Source organism: Musca autumnalis, unplaced genomic scaffold (assembly GCF_047663935.1).
Source record: "Musca autumnalis isolate F117 unplaced genomic scaffold, ASM4766393v1 scaffold_4, whole genome shotgun sequence".
Taxonomy (NCBI): Eukaryota; Metazoa; Arthropoda; class Insecta; order Diptera; family Muscidae; genus Musca; species Musca autumnalis.
In genome coordinates this window covers 231,772,043-231,786,085 of record NW_027411977.1, presented here as the reverse complement: position 1 = coordinate 231,786,085, position 14,043 = coordinate 231,772,043, and the positions used below count along the sequence as shown (strand labels likewise).

At 35.2% G+C, this 14,043-nt stretch overlaps 1 protein-coding gene across 1 annotated transcript in view; it reads right to left on the bottom strand.

The window, feature by feature from the left end:
- Positions 1–8,166, bottom strand: part of FucTA (glycoprotein 3-alpha-L-fucosyltransferase A) — a 35,485-nt gene extending 27,319 nt beyond the window's left edge. Inside the window, exon 1 of the mRNA XM_073987971.1 lies at positions 7,552–8,166. The gene's annotated coding sequence lies outside the window, so the exon portion shown is untranslated. The remainder of the gene's footprint in view (positions 1–7,551) is intronic.
- Between the last annotated feature and the right edge of the window lie 5,877 nt (positions 8,167–14,043).

The following is a 14,043-nucleotide window of genomic DNA, read 5'->3' as shown; positions in this document are numbered from 1 at the left end:
GAATTGAGGTGGAATCTTCAATTCGGCCTTGCTGAGGTTTCTTCAATTAAGCCTGGCTGAATTGAAGATTCCCTATAGAAGTATTATTTAGTCTCCTTGATGATTATTCGGTCTTGATGGAGGTGGCGTATGATCAAATTTGGAGCTTGATATGTTTGTAACTCATACGCTTGTTTTATTATAGTTGCCTATTTTTGTTGTTTTATTGACAGAATAATCATGAGTAACAATAGAACTTATTTTTGATAAAAAAAAGTGTCAAGATGTCTTTCTTGACGAAGTTATATATAAATAAAGCCTTGGAATACACAAAAAATCCCACAAAGCCACCCGGCAAATAACATATTTTTGTCATGTGGGGTATAGAAGAACATCTGGCAACAACAACAAACATAATATCAAGTCAAGTCGAGCTACAGTAAAGTGTCCTTCAAGTATTTCTTTTTCTTTATAAAGGATAAATATGATGGTGAGAGAGGAAGAGGATGCGAAAAATTCACTTTCATTGACTTGGCCTCCCACTCTAATGACATTTTCCACCTATCATTGAGTAATGAAGGTTTGGTAGGTACTTCTCCCGGTTGATAATTTCTTTGCCCCCATATAATTGTGTTGCTTTGTCATGTTCTTCTTCTTCTTTTTGAAAATCTAACATCTTCAATGATGCATAAAGGATTTTGTTGTTGTTGTTTTTACTGTTATTTTCCCTAAACACTTAGACAACAAAAACAAGTATGCGGCAATGTAACCAACAACAGTTACATCTCTTTTGAAGAGTAAAATAAAAATATAAATATTATAGGGAGAGAGAGAGAGAAAGAAAGGTTGAGAGGGGTTTTGGCATCAACTCATCGAAACAAGAAAAATCATGAAAAGACACGACAAGAGGAGAAATATGAAGTACCCGAGTACTTAACATATTGTTATTGTTCTAATTTTGTTTTATTGTTTTTCATATCTTAAACTCATATAACCTTTTATGGAGGGTGGTAATCCTCCGTTACATGCGAGAGGAAGAGAGTAATGTTATGAGGAGGGAGGGAACTACTGTTATGAGAAGAGGAAAGAGCATAAGGTGCCAGCTGTTCTGTAAATAGAGTTCGTGTGTGTTTGACTTTGAGTGTTGTTGTGATTCTGTGTAAACACACATGACACATTGTTGTTGTTGTTCGAAAGAGGGTGGTATAAAATGCATGCAAGGGAGTGTATAAAACAAGTTATTGAAATTGTAAAATAATGATGGAAAATATAATTAAAAAAATACTGATAAAAACATAATGAAAATGGAAGAAAGAAAGAAGAAGACTAATGCTAATAAAGCTCTAAGTGCTTAGTAATTATCTCCAAGTATAAGGACAAGGGTAATGTGCCTCCTGCCTAAACACAAAAGGCAAATCATTATGTATGGTGAGTGTGTGTGTGCGTCACTGTGTGTTCACGACAAACATAAACAAGTCCTGAAATGTCATTATTAACATGGTTATTCTTTATAGAGATTGTTATTGATTGATAAAACCAGCCATTTACTAATGGATCAAGGTAAGTGGGTGAAGTACTTGTGTTTTAATGTCGTTGCTGTCTCTCTACCCCGCAATAATTGAACCGTTAAGTAATTGTGGTTTGACATTTAAATTTGACATTTAAAGAAGAAATATGAGTATTGTAGACAATAAGGTGGTTATTCGTGGCGTATAATGATTGACTTTATGTATTCGAAGGTTGAGACCGGTACGAAATAAACCACAAAATACAATATAAAAATATTTAAAAAATATGCACATCCTTAGAAAAATATATAAAAAGTATACACGACCTTAGAAAAATATTTAAAAATATAAACGTCCTTAGAAAAATTTTTAAAAAATATACTCGTCCTTAGAAAAATATTTTAAATAAATACACGTCCTTAGAAAAAATATTTAAGAAATATACACGTCCTTAGAAAAATATTAAAAAAATACACGTCCTTAGAAAAATGTTTAAAAAAAATACACGTCCTTAAAATTTTTTTTTTTTCAAAAATCCTCGTCCTTAGAAAAATATTTAAAAAATATACACGTCCTTAGAAAAATATTAAAAAATATACGTCCTTAAAAAATATTTAAAAAATATCCACGTCCTTAGAAAAATATTTAAAAAATATACACGTCCTTAGAAAAATATTAAAAAAATACACGTCCTTAAAAAAATATTTAAAAAATATAGACGTCCTTATTAAAAAAATACACGTCCTTAAAAAATATTTAAAAAATATACACGTCCTTAGAAAAATATTAAAAAAATACACGTCCTTAAAAAACATTTTTTAAAAAATCCACGTCCTTAGAAAAATATTTAAAAAATATACACGTCCTTAGAAAAATATTAAAAATATACACGTCCTTAAAAAATATTTTTTAAAAAATCCACGTCCTTAGAAAAATATTTAAAAAATATACACATCCTTAGAAAAATATTAAAAAAATACACGTCCTTAAAAAATATTTTTTAAAAAATCCACGTCCTTAGAAAAATATTTAAAAAATATACACGTCCTTAGAAAAATATTAAAAAAATACACGTCCTTAAAAAAATATTTTTTTAAAAAATCCACGTCCTTAGAAAAATTTTCAAAAAATCCACGTCATTGGAAAAATATTTTTAAAAATTCCACGTCCTTAAAAAATATTTTTTAAAAAATCCAGTCCTTAGAAAAATATTTAAAAAATATACACGTCCTTAGAAAAAAAATTTAAGAAATATAGACGTCCTTAGAGAAAAATTTAAAAAATATACAAGTCTTAAGAAAAATATCTAAAAAATATACACGTCCTTAGAAAAATATTTAAAAATACATACACGTCCTTAGAAAAATGTTTAAAAAAATACACGTCCTTAAAAAATTGTTTTTCAAAAATCCACGTCTTTAGAAAAATATTAAAAAAATAACGTCCTTAAAAAAATATTTTTTAAAAAATTAAAAAAAAAAAAAATTTTTAAAAAATCCACGTCCTTAGAAAAATTTTCAAAAAATCCACGTCATTGGAAAAATATTTTTAAAAATTCCACGTCCTTAAAAAATATTTTTTAAAAAATCCACGCCCTTAGAAAAGTATTTAAACAATCCACGTATTTGTGGCTGCTTTGAAAAATATTTTTAAAAAATCCACCTGCTTGTGGCTTCTTTGAAAAATATTTTTAAAAAATCCACCTGCTTGTGGCTTCTTTGAAAAATATTTTTAAAAAATCCACCTGCTTGTGACTGCTTTGAAAAATATTTTTAAAAAATCCTCGTCCTTGTGGCTTCTTTGAAAAATATTTTTAAAAAATCCACCTGCTTGTGGCTTCTTTGAAAAATATTTTTAAAAAATCCACCTGCTTGTGGCTTCTTTGAAAAATATTTTTAAAAAATCCTCGTCCTTGTGGCTACTTTGAAAAATATTTTTAAAAAATCCACGTATTTGTGGCTGCTTTGAAAAATATTTTTAAAAAATCCTCGTCCTTGTGGCTGCTTTGAAAAATATTTTTAAAAAATCCACGTATTTGTGGCTGCTTTGAAAAATATTTTTAAAAAATCCACGTATTTGTGGCTGCTTTGAAAAATATTTTTAAAAAATCCTCGTCCTTGTGGCTGCTTTGAAAAATATTTTTAAAAAATCCACGTATTTGTGGCTGCTTTGAAAAATATTTTTAAAAAATCCTCGTCCTTGTGGCTGCTTTGAAAAATATTTTTAAAAAATCCACGTATTTGTGGCTGCTTTAAAAAATATTTTTAAAAAATCCTCGTCCTTGTGGCTGCTTTGAAAAATATTTTTAAAAAATCCTCGTCCTTGTGGCTGCTTTGAAAAATATTTTTAAAAAATCCACGTATTTGTGGCTGCTTTAAAAAATATTTTTAAAAAATCCTCGTCCTTGTGGCTGCTTTGAAAAATATTTTTAAAAAATCCACGTATTTGTGGCTTCTTTGAAAAATATTTTTAAAAAATCCTCGTCCTTGTGACTGCTTTGAAAAATATTTTTAAAAAATCCTCGTCCTTGTGGCTGATTTGAAAAATATTTTTAAAAAATCCTCGTCCTTGTGACTGCTTTGAAAAATATTTTTAAAAAATCCACGTATTTGTGGCTGCTTTGAAAAATATTTTTAAAAAATCCTCGTCCTTGTGGCTGCTTTGAAAAATATTTTTAAAAAATCCACGTATTTGTGGCTTCTTTGAAAAATATTTTTAAAAAATCCTCGTCCTTGTGACTGCTTTGAAAAATATTTTTAAAAAATCCTCGTCCTTGTGGCTGCTTTGAAAAATATTTTTAAAAAATCCTCGTCCTTGTGACTGCTTTGAAATATATTTTTAAAAAATCCACCTGCTTGTGGCTGCTTTGACAAATATTTTTAAAAAATCCACCTGCTTGTGACTTCTTTTAAAAATATTTTAAAAAAATCCACCTGCTTGTGGCTTCTTTGAAAAATATTTTTAAAAAATCCACCTGCTTGTGGCTTCTTTTAAAAATATTTTTAAAAAATCCACCTGCTTGTGGCTACTTTTAAAAATATTTTTAAAAAATCCACCTGCTTGTGGCTGCTTTGACAAATATTTTTAAAAAATCCACCTGCTTGTGGCTTCTTTTAAAAATATTTTTAAAAAATCCACCTGCTTGTGGCTGCTTTGACAAATATTTTTAAAAAATCCACCTGCTTGTGGCTTCTTTGAAAAATATTTTTAAAAAATCCACCTGCTTGTGGCTTCTTTGAAAAATATTTTTAAAAAATCCACCTGCTTGTGGCTTCTTTGAAAAATATTTTTAAAAAATCCACCTGCATGTGGCTTCTTTGAAAAATATTTTTAAAAAATCCACCTGCTTGTGGCTTCTTTGAAAAATATTTTTAAAAAATCCACCTGCTTGTGGCTTCATTGAAAAATATTTTTAAAAAATCCACCTGCTTGTGGCTTCATTGAAAAATATTTTTTAAAAAATCCACCTGCTTGTGGCTTCTTTGAAAAATATTTTTAAAAAATCCACCTGGTTGTGGCTTCTTTGAAAAATATTTTTAAAAAATCCACCTGCTTGTGGCTTCTTTGAAAAATATTTTTAAAAAATCCACCAGCTTGTGGCTTCTTTGAAAAATATTTTTAAAAAATCCACGTATTTGTGGCTGCTTTGAAAAATATTTTTAAAAAATCCACGTATTTGTGGCTGCTTTGAAAAATATTTTTAAAAAATCCTCGTCCATGTGGCTGCTTTGAAAAATATTTTTAAAAAATCCACGTATTTGTGGCTGCTTTGAAAAATATTTTTAAAAAATCCTCGTCCATGTGGCTGCTTTGAAAAATATTTTTAAAAAATCCACCTGCTTGTGGCTGCTTTGACAAATATTTTTAAAAAATCCACCTGCTTGTGGCTTCTTTTAAAAATATTTTTAAAAAATCCACCTGCTTGTGGCTGCTTTGACAAATATTTTTAAAAAATCCACCTGCTTGTGGCTTCTTTGAAAAATATTTTTAAAAAATCCACCTGCTTGTGGCTTCTTTGAAAAATATTTTTAAAAAATCCACGTCCTTGTGGCTTCTTTGGAAAATATTTTTAAAAAATCCACCTGCTTGTGGCTTCTTTGAAAAATATTTTTAAAAAATCCACGTCTTTGTGGCTGCTTTGAAAAATATTTGTAAAAAAATCCACCTGCTTGTGGCTTCTTTGAAAAATATTTTTAAAAAATCCACCTGCTTGTGGCTGCTTTGAAAAATATTTTTAAAAAATCCACGTCCTTGTGGCTTCTTTGGAAAATATTTTTAAAAAATCCACCTGCTTGTGGCTTCTTTGAAAAATATTTTTAAAAAATCCACGTCTTTGTGGCTGCTTTGAAAAATATTTGTAAAAAAATCCACCTGCTTGTGGCTTCTTTTAAAAATATTTTTAAAAAATCCACCTGCTTGTGACTTCTTTTAAAAATATTTTTAAAAAATCCACCTGCTTGTGGCTTCTTTGAAAAATATTTTTAAAAAATCCACCTGCTTGTGGCTTCTTTTAAAAATATTTTTAAAAAATCCACCTGCTTGTGGCTACTTTTAAAAATATTTTTAAAAAATCCACCTGCTTGTGGCTGCTTTGACAAATATTTTTAAAAAATCCACCTGCTTGTGGCTTCTTTGAAAAATATTTTTAAAAAATCCACCTGCTTGTGGCTGCTTTGACAAATATTTTTAAAAAATCCACCTGCTTGTGGCTTCTTTGAAAAATATTTTTAAAAAATCCACGTATTTGTGGCTGCTTTGAAAAAAAATTTTAAAAAATCCACGTCTTTGTGGCTTCTTTGAAAATTATTTTTAAAAAATCCTCGTCCTTGTGGTTTCTTTGAAAAATATTTTTAAAAATCCACGTCCTTGTGGCTTCTTTGAAAAATATTTTTAAAAAATCCACCTGCTTGTGGCTTCTTTGAAAAATATTTTTAAAAAATCCACCTGCTTGTGGCTGCTTTGAAAAATATTTTTAAAAAATCCTCGTCCTTGTGGCTGCTTTGAAAAATATTTTAAAAAATCCTCGTCCTTGTGGCTGCTTTGAAAAATATTTTTAAAAAATCCACGTATTTGTGGCTGCTTTGAAAAATATTTTTAAAAAATCCACCAGCTTGTGGCTGTTTTGAAAAATATTTTCAAAAAAATCAACATCCTTCCTAACATTTTTCCCACATTCAAATAATGTTTCATTCATAATTGTGTTCGCCATTCAAAACTTTTTTCATCTCTGTTGTTGTTATTGTTTTATTTTGTATATATGAGAAGCTAAAGGACAAAAGACAACATTCCCAAAAAAAAAACGAGCGAGAAACTAAAGCAACCCATCAAAAATAGGGAGTTGACGTTTTTGGTTTATTATAGAGACGCGCACACATACATATCTACATACATACAAACATTAAATAGGATATGCGCCTAACTAAATGGTACACACACCCATCTATGCGCCGCGTATACTCCACTCCAGTCAAGTCAGTCAGTCCTAGACAGTTCCACTATGTCTAGGATTTTTATGCACGCGAGGTTTTTTCTTCTTCTTCATCATCAACATCACCATCAGCTACTATATTTTTTGTGTTATTGTGTAACTGTCGTGAATATTGTTGTTGTTGTTGCTGTTTGTGGTATTATTTGGTTTAAGGGTAAATTACAAAAACAAAACCAGCAAAAGGAACAAAAACACCACAGGACAGAACCACCACACGTCTAAATGAGTCTACGACGACAAGCAGCCAGTCAAAGTGTAGAGTCAGCTAGCCAGCTGAGGAGCAGAGTAGCAAGAGGGAGGGAGAAATTTGTAGCAAACATTTGAAAAGCAGAAAATAATTGCAGAACGTTCGTTGCTTTCTTCTGTTTAAGGAAGCTATGGCATGGCTATTTCAAAAGTCGTTTTGTTACGTTTTTTTCGTATTTCTTTAACCAATCGATTTTGAAACCAAAACAGCAACAACAAAAAAGGTTAAAAAGGCCAAATGAAAGTTAACACTTGGGGAGTCAGACGTCAGGACTTTTATAATTGTTGGGGAATTTTTGTCAAAAAAAATCTTTTTTTTCGGTTACTTACTTTGTGCAGGAGCAGGTGACTGAGGGGTAGCAGAGATTCAAGTTCTTTACTTTTTTTTCTAAATGGAAAACTTTTTAATTTACAGCAGCAGACAACGAACAACAATGAAGAAGAAGGATAATTTTAGTTAGCATTACAAGGCGAGTTATTTTTCATTACTATTTCCTCCTCTTCTTCTGTATCTTCTTCAGCAGCAACAACACATAACACCGAAGAAAATTTTACATAATTTCCATAAACTGGACATTTGTTTGGAGATTAAAATATTCCGTTTTTGTTGTCCGCAGTTTCAAAGTTTTACTAAACCAGGAGATTTTCAAGCTGTTTTTTGTTGCTTTAGAAATTTCTTCTTTGAATTTGCCATATTTTGTGGGATTTTCCTTTTAATCTTTTTTGTTTACACAATATTCTCTCTTTTCACAAGTGTGATATTATTATTTTTTGCACATATTTTTTCCTATTTTTTTTCTTCTTTTCAAAACAACATTTATTACATTTCTTATAAAACAAAATTATTCTTTCCTTTCGTAGAATATTTCAACCGTTGTATTTGTTGTATCCTTTAATCACGTAACTTTGCAACTGATTTTTCTTCACATCATCATAATATTTCCCTATAAGTTGCCACAAATACTCCACTGCAGCCAGCCAGACCAGCTGAGAGTATTAGATTTCTTTCTATTTTATAGAGAAATAAATTGAATGCTGCGCATTATCCTGACTCTCTTAATTAAAATGTACATGATTTTATTTCAGCCACACTCGCCACAATACATTATCGTGTCAACAATTCACAGTATTGTCACTCTCTCTCTATTTATGTCCTTACCCTTGTGTAGAAAAATGGCTCTTGCCAACAAAAATAAAAAATTTTTGTGAGCATCCCTGTATTATTTATTAAAGAGCATGTCCTTTTTTGCACACCTAGACTCCAACTGTGCTCTTTTTTATAATACTTGAATACCAACAAAGGGAGAGAGAGAGAGTCACCTAATCAAAAAAAAAGGGAAATTACATCAGCTGTGCAATAATTTATGTATTTTTCCCATACAAATATTAACGGCTGTCAAATTTTGTGTGTCCTTTTAATGATGTCTTAATAAAACCCGTTATTTCTATTAATCGAAGAGCATGTAATTTCTTGTCCACCTTGACTAATGTACAGAGAGTAAAGCCACATTTACATCAAGCAAATTTTAATAAACCATGTAGTTTAGGTTGTTAAATAAAGCATAGCTTTAGGCGCCAATATTGCTTCTTTGAAAATGTATACTTGGAAAAATATTTTTAAAAAATCCACGTCCTCGTTGGAAATTGAAAAAAAACATTTTTTAGAAAATATATGAGCTAAATAAAGCATAGCTTTAGGCGCCAATATTGCTTCATTGAAAAATGTATACTAGAAAAAATATTTTTAAAAAATCGACGCCATTGTTGGAAATTGAAAAAATATTTTTAAAAAATACACGTCCTTCTTGCAAATTGAAAAAATATTTTTAAAAAATCCACGGCCTAGTTGGAAATTGAAAAAATATTTTTAAAAAATACACGTCCTTCTGGCAAATTGAAAAAATATTTTTAAAAAATCCACGGCCTAGTTGGAAATTGAAAAAATATTTTTAAAAAATCCACGTCCTTGTTGCAAATTTAAAAAATATATATATTAAAAATCCACGTTCTTGTTGGAAATTGAAAAAATATTTTTAAAAAATGCACGTCGTTGTTGCAATCTAAAAAAAAAAATATTTTTAAAAAATCCACGTCCTTGTTGGAAATTGAAAAAATATTTTTAAAAAATGCACGTCGTTGTTGCAAGCTAAAAAAAATATTTTTAAAAAATCCACGTCCTTGTTGGAAATTGAAAAAAATTTTTTAAAAAATCCACGTACTTGTTTACTTACTTACTTAGCTGGCCCATTACAGAACATTTGTTCTATAGGCCGAACTAAGAAAAGATCTCCAATTCTCTCTATTTGTTGTTTCGCTTTCTGGAATACAGCGCCTTTTCATCTCATCATCCACTTGTTTGCGCCATCTATTCCTTGGCCTGCCAATTCTGCGTGCACCGCCAAGCGGTCCGTGTTTTTACACCTTTTTAGCGGGGTCATCATCGCTCATTCTTTGATATGGCCTAGCCAACGCAATCGCTGCATCTCGATACGTTTAACAATATTGATGTCGTTGTACAGCAGATACAGCTAGTGGTTCATGCGACGTCGATATTCACCGTCAACGCAGATTGGTCCGTAGATCTTTCGAAGAATTTTTCTCTCAAACACACCAAGCACTGCCATGTCTGCTTGCGCAAGTACCCAGGCTTCGGAGCCATACATCAGCACGGGTAGTATCAGTGTTTTGTAGAGCGTTATTTTTGTTTGACGAGATGTGGCTTTGTTTTTAAACTGCTTACTTAAACCAAAGTAGAATCTGTTGGCCAATACAATTCTTCTTTCTATTTCACAACTGATGTCGTTTGTTGTGTTTACGGAGGTGCCAAGGTAGACGAAGACTTTTACTACCTCAATATTATAGGAACCAACATCCACAGTCGGTCCGAGCTCAATGGATGCATTGCGCGTCGACACCATCAACTTGGTCTTCTCACCGTTTACCGCCAGACCCGCTTTAGCAGATTCTCCTTCGACCTTCATAAAGGTATCAGTTACTTCTTTTACTGATCGGCCTATGATGTCTATATCATCAGCATAAGCAAGTAACATGTGACTATTGGTGTAGATTGTGCCACTTCTTTTGACGTTTGCCTCTCGTATAACCTTTTCTAGCAGGATGTTGAAGAGATCACACGAAAGGCTGTCTCCTTGTCTGAAACCTCTTTTGGTACCAAACCCTTCGGAGACTTTCTTTCCTATTTTAACTGATGACCTCGTGTCAGTTAAAGTCATTTTGCAAAGCCGGATGAGCTTTGCGGGGATACCAAATTCAGACATGGCTTAGAATACCTTTGAACGAAGCGGGCTGTCGAAGGCTGCTTTATAATCAACAAAAAGGTGATATGTGTCGATCTGCATCTCTTGGGTCTTCTCTAGGATTTGCCGCAGGGTAAATATCTGGTCAATGGTGGACTTGCCAGGTCTAAAGCCACATTGGTATGGTCCAATTATTTCGTTGACCATTGGCTTTAGTCGTTCGCACAATATCCCTGACACTATCATATAGGCAATAGGGAGAAGACTTATGCCCCTATAGTTTGAGCATACAGTCTTATCTCCTTTCTTGTGGACGGGACATAGGATGCTCAGGTTCCAATCGTCGGGTACGCGTTCCTCCTGCCAGATGGTGCTAACTAGCTGATGCATACACCTTATCAGCGCGTCGTCTCCGGTTTTAAACAGCTCGGCTGGTAAGCCATCGGCTCCTGCCGCTTTATTATTCTTCAGCCGGTTGATTGCTGTTTTTATCTCATCTTGGCCGGGCGGTATACATTCTATACCATCTTCTGGGATTGGATCTGTGGTATCATCGTCTTCGCTGCTATTGGATACCAGCAGATTGGAGAAATGTTCCTTCCATATCCTGAGCACGCTATCTGTATCTGTTATCAGATTACCTTGCTGGTCTCTACAAGAGGATGTGCCTGTACCAAAGCCATCTGTTTGATGTTTCACTCTTTGGTAGAATTTTTGGACTTCATTCTGGCTCCTGTACATCTCGATTTTTTTCACACTCCCACTTTTCCATTTCTCTCTTTTTCTTGCGGAAAAGACGTTTCTCTTCTCTCCTTTTCTCCAGATATTTCTCTCGTGCGCTACGCGTTGCTACTGATTGTAAAGTAGCTCTATATGCCACATTTTTCTCTTCGGTAGCAGCACGACACTCCTGGTCATACCATGAATTCCTTTGCGGAGGTCTCTGGAATCCAAGTATGGATTTTGCGGCTGTTTGCATGGAGTGGCCAATATTTTGCCATTGTGTTGTTATGTTATCGGGACAAGGAGTGCTCGCGTTAAGCAATTGGGCTAGTTGAGTGGAATATGCTGTGGCTATCTGTTGTGTTTGCAGCCTATCGATGTCCAACTTCCGCGTTGTGTCTGTTCGTGCTTTATTTGCAACGTATAGACGGGTACGTACCTTTGCTGCAACAAGGTAGTGGTCCGAATCAATGTTTGCGCATCGGAACGATCGTACATCCAACACGCTCGATGAATGTCTTCCATCTATCACAACATGATCAATTTGATTACTTGTTCTTTGATCTGGAGACAGCCAGGTGCCCTTATGAATATCGAGATGATTAAATTTGGTACTGCTAACTACCATGTTTTTTGCAGCTGCAAAGTCTATCAGCCTCATACCATTATCAGATGTTTCACTGTGGAGACTGAATTTCCCGACTGTTGGTCCCAAGGTATTCTCCTTTCCAATTTTGGCATTAAAATCGCCTAGAATGATCTTAATGTCATAGGCAGGGCAACGGTCATATGTTTCTTCTAAGCGCTCGTAAAATATATCATTGGTCTGTTCGTTCTCTTCTTCAGTGGGAGCATGAGCGCAAATAAAGCGGATGGGAAGGGGGTCTCTGAGTTATGTGGGGTCAGCAACGCCCGAGGGAAACTGAAGGTGTTTCTGTCTTCACATACCTCAGAGACCCTAAGGGGTTGTTTTTCAAATCGGGGTAGTTCCCTTAAATAAATCAACTAAGATGGGTAAAAGACAAAAAAGGAGTAAAGTTACGGTGCAGGGAGTTAATAACCCAGTACCGGCGGTAAGCGTTGGTGAGATCACAAGCCACGTGCCGTCGAGATCAAGCGATTGTGATCCGGCTGTCTTAGGTGTGGATGCCTTGGCACCTACAGCCGTTACTGCTACAAGTGCAGAAAATGCAACCCAAATTATTATTGACGAACCGGATATTCCAAAGGACAATGCTTTAGCCAAAACTGGTGTTAATCAGACCTACACGGAAACCTCAAAGTGATTGGAGACAGTCTTGAGAGACAGAGTAGGGAACTCCTTGACCAACTGGAGAGACTTGTTCCGACCATACCACCAGAGGACATGCTAAACAATCTCACCCTCACTGACGACGAACTGGACATTACGGTGATCCCAGCTGAGTCAACAAGGAGGTCTGACGATGACATGTCCACTGACGGTGATGTGGTCGAAGAGGTTGTGAACCTAGGTGCGCAACCAGTCTGGTCCTGTATCGGCTCTAGCCGATACTAAGCTTCGAAGGCAGATTGCCACTGAGTGAATGGATGTTGATGGAGAATCAAAAGAGGATCCATCAACAGCCACTGACTCTAAGTCGATGACCAACGAGGGGGAATCGACGGAAACTCCAACAATAGCCACTGACTCTGAGTCTCCGGCCTGCGTTGGGGAATCCAAGGAAACCTCATCGACGGACACCGACGCAGCCGCAATTTCCGCCAAAGAGGCTTCAGATACGTGGCACTATAAACGTGGGGCTTCGTATCTGCGCAAGTTCGTGGGAAGGGACGCGTGCTCGCATACTAAGAGGGATATTATGTTCTTCAAGAGCAAGCTCAAGTACATCAGGAAGTTCGAAAGAACTTATCCATAAGGTGGAATCTAAAGCTGTTCCGAAGCCGAACCCGAGCCAGAAAGGACTGGAAAAGGATAAGGGGCATAATCCAACACCGAGAAGGTGACTGTCCCAAATACGGATCCTACCCCAACTGACGGGGGTAAAGCGGATGAACAGAAGGTGTCTAAGACCTGCGCAAGCCACTCGGGAGTAACGACGGGTGGATCGACTGGGACACCATCGACTTCTGAGAAGACGAAGAAGTCCTCGCAGCCAAAGACTGTGAAGCGGGTTCGCTCTTCAAAAGGCCCACAGCCTTCGCCAAAGAAGACGATGATCTCCCAGACGGTCAACACGGCGGACTTTTATGCTGGTGTTCTTGCTCGCAAAGCCAAGAGAAGTAGCACCAGTACTGAGAAGGCGTCCACCTCCTCGGGAAAAGCTGCTACCAAGGACGTAGGAAATCCTACACCAAAACGGCCACAGTGACAAACGATGACGAGCTCCTAGTTGCAATCATCGGAAGAGCTGACCCCTTCGGGAAAATCAGCGAAAGTCACTGGTTGCTCTTCGGGACTCGACTTCGTAGAGCCATTGTGTCCACTGAGGCGAACCAGGGTGACCGTCAGTTTGGTGGTGTCTTACTTCAGAAGGGAGTTAAGGTTATTTAATGTCTCAACAGGAGCTCGCAAGAGTACCTTAAGAAGACCGTTAATGACTTTGACGAACTTTGGAAGGGGGCAAAAATTGCTGCTTTCTCTGTAGCGGAGATTCCATCTAGGAAGGTATTCCCGGCATGGGTTCCCCCACCTCCCGTGCATAAGGAACTTCTGCTGAGGATGGCTGGAACTCCAGAACCCAGGTCTCCTTACTAAGGACTTCCATCAAGGAAGGTATTCCCAGCATGGGTTCCCCCACCTTCCGTGGATAAGGAACTTCTGCTGAGGATGGCTGGAACTCCAGAACCCAGGTCTCCTTAC